Below are 3,643 nucleotides of genomic sequence, written 5' to 3' on the forward strand. Positions count from 1 at the left end.
CAAAGATATCGTGGAACACAAGTCAAAGGCAACGGGAATGATATTATTAATTATGAAAGCAAGCGTTAATATCTAGACAAAGGTCAGCACTGACTGGAAGCAAAATAGCTGAATGTGTTAATAGCAGAAAAAGGGTCAGCGCTGTCTGAAAGCAAAACAGAAGAACAAGATGCAGACTGGCGCTTGGGGGGTGTGGAGGCTGCAGGGAAATTAAAATGGAGGACAGAGTTCATAATGTGAATTTATTGACCTCAATGTTGAGTCCAGAAGGCTGTAGAGTGTCGAATGAGAAGATGAGGTGCTGTTCCTTCAGTTTGCGTTGGGCTTCACTAGAACATTGTAGAAGGCTGAAGACAGAAATGTGAGCGTGAGGGCAAGGTGTGAATTGAAATGGCAAGTGAAAGACAGGTCTGGGTCATTCTTGTGGACTGTGTGAAGGTGTTCCGCAAAGCAGACAGTCAGAGAGTGTTTAGTCTCCCCAGTGTGGAGGAGACCACATTGTGAGCAGTGAATACAATAGGCTGAATTGTAAGAAGTGCAAATAAATCTCTGCTTCACCTGGAAGGAGTGTTTGGGGCCTTGGACAGTGAGAAGGGAGGAGGTAAAGGGAGGAGGTAAAGGTAAAGTGTTACACCTCCTGCGATTGCATGGGAAGGTGCTGTGGGAAGGGAATGATGTGTTGGGCACGATAGAGTTTTTGAATCAGTAACTGGTTTCTAGTTGTGGTATTTTTGCACAACAGCGAGACCGGGAATCAAATCTGGGCGATGAGAGCACCGAATCCTAACCATTAGGTCACCAGGATGTTTCTGTAACATCTTGTTTAGTGACTTCTGCTGTCAACTCAAACATTGGCGTTTTGACACCATCTAGGGCCAAGTAGATTCTCTCTATTCCTGCTTCTACTTCTATTACCGAGGCAGTTCTGCGTCGTGTCCTTTGGCTTCAAGGAAATGTTGGACAAACTTTGCCAGCCCTGCTGTTATCCAGTAAGTTCCCAGACAAGTAGTTTTATGAATATTCATTTCAAAGAAAATGAAATAAGTTAGATCACACACATGCATAACATCCAGCCCATTAGAAATATTGGGTTCAAATCAACAAATAGAAATTGATTCTATGATTGCACATCTAGAACTGGAGCACACAATCGCACCAAGTGAATCCACTGACTGTTTACATGCTGTTCAATGAAAATTTCAATCATTCTCGACTTTGTGGCATTTGGGCACTGAGTCGGTAAGCAGTCTGGACTCAAATAACGTGCGAACGTACAAACTAGGAGCAGGAGAGTTCACTCGGCCCTTCAAGCCTGCTTCACCATTCAATAAGATCACAGCTGATCTGATTGTAACCTCCCACCTACCCTTGATAGCCTTTCACCCCCTTGTTGATCAAAAATCTATCTAGCTCTGCCTTTAAAATATTCAAGGACTCTGCTTCCACTGCCTTTTGAGGAAGAGTTATGAAGACTCATGACCCTATGAGTGAAAAACATTCTCCTAATTTCTACCTTAAATAAGCGACGCCTTATTTTGAAACTGTGACCCCCCAGTTCCAGATTATCCCACAAGAGGAAACATCCTCTCCACATCCACCCTGTTAAGACTCTTCAGGATCTTAAAGATTTCGATCAAGTCACCTCTTACTCTTTCAAACTCCAGTGGATGCAAGCCTAACTTGTCCAACCTTTCCTCATAAAACAATGAACCCCTTCTTGGTAATGGTCTATGTCATGAAGAGATATGAATGTTTATAACGTTATTTGAAATTATTTTTAAGTTGGACTTGTAGTGGGGTCTGTGTCTGTGGGTGTGTCTGTGTGTGCCTCAATTGGATTAAAGCCAGCTAGTATGGGTGTGTTGATGTATTGTAGTTTTGAGGTGTAAATAGTAAGGTCGAGAGCACATTTGCATTCTGTTGAATAAACCATTCAAAGATTAGGGGTGAAATCTTGCACCTGGCTAGGAAACACCAAACAATATGTCCATATTACTAATAAAATTGGTGCTATGAAAGAGGTTTATTTTTAGAAGAGGTGGAGTTCAAGGCCTTGGTGATGCAATGAAGTTTTGCGTTCAACGGGAAGACTAGGTATATCCAGAAAAGTTTTGTGTGTGGCATTCAGAGGCATGGAAGATCTAAGCCTCCTGTAAACTTACCACTGTGTCTGTGAAGGAACAAATTGAAAAGAACCTCATTTTGATTTCGTAAGATAAAATGTGCTGTGTCTGGTGTCTGTTTGGAGTTTATGGGTTATTGTTGCCTTGATGAAGATTAACTCAGCCGTTACCAACTGCTGTGTCATAACAGTCCAGTAACCCTTCTCTGAACTATGCTAACACATTTACATATTTCCTTAAATAAAGAGTCCAGTGCTGTAAAGAGGACTCCAGATGTGTTCTTACCAATGTCCCGTACTTTTGTATTCAGTTCATCTCACAACTACTGGCTGTACTGAAATAGTTCGGCGTTTTCTTATTCTTTTGGACCGACTGAGCAGCTTCACCTATTCTGAAATGATGCGCCATCTGCTATCTTAATTGCCCTGAGCTTTATATATATCTCTTTCAGCCTATCTGCATCCTCCCCACTCCTTATCATTAGGCTAAGCTAAAGTTTAATTGTAGGCTACAGCCAGGATCGAACGCGGTACGAATTTTAAGGGTTCTGCTCTAACCACTGAGCTACGGAGCCAACTACTGACCGAATTCCAGAAATGTCCATCTCCTCTTGCAACTTTTAAACCTACTGTTATTCCCTGTACCGTTTACCATGAAGATACGTAACGAAAGTGAGTGAAGTTTGCGATGGCAAAAGATGCGTTCACTACCTCAAGGAACTGAACCACATTGACACATGGAAAGGAACATACAGACATAGAAACCAATAGTGACAGAGGCGTCGGGCGAGACAAACACCCAGAAAGCAAGGACGTCACCAAATTGGCTCCGTTTTTGTTCCATTTCCAACTGCAAATTTGATGAATGCGGATGAACGGAAATGAAAAGTACATGGGAGCATTTGAAAGATATTTTTAGTCCATTTAATTGATGATTAATTCTGTAACTCATTCTTAAAACAGGAACAGTGAGAAATGTAATCTGGCGGGATTTGAACCTGAATCTGAAAACTCTAAAGGATTTCAAACCCATTACCTTAACCACTCAGCTCTGTACACAGGCGCCATTTAAAGTATAATGCTCTGCACATAAAATCATAGAATGGTTGCAGCAGAGAACGAAGACATGCAGCCCCACCTATCCCTGGCTGCCCTGCAATTTCCTCGATCTTTCCGACAGGATGGAGCACTGCACACGTCCCGATCACACACTAAGGGATTTGACTGAAAAGATGAGCCGTCTGAAAATCTAGCAGCAGTGAGATTTAAGACCACACCTCCATGGGGGCTAGAATCTAAATCCAGCGCCTTAGACCGCTCGGCCACGCTACCACAGTGAAAACGAAAATTCCCATTGCCTTGACTGAAAATTTCAATCATCCTCCACTTTGTTGCATATGGGGGGCACTCAGTTACGGACCAATCTGCACTGAAATAAAAAAACACAGAAAGAAACAATCTCCGCATGCATCTTTCCAAACTACTTTTTCTCTCTGGACCTTTTTAACATGAAGCCACACA

Source organism: Cetorhinus maximus, unplaced genomic scaffold (assembly GCF_964194155.1).
Source record: "Cetorhinus maximus unplaced genomic scaffold, sCetMax3.hap1.1 HAP1_SCAFFOLD_456, whole genome shotgun sequence".
Classification (NCBI taxonomy): domain Eukaryota; kingdom Metazoa; phylum Chordata; class Chondrichthyes; order Lamniformes; family Cetorhinidae; genus Cetorhinus; species Cetorhinus maximus.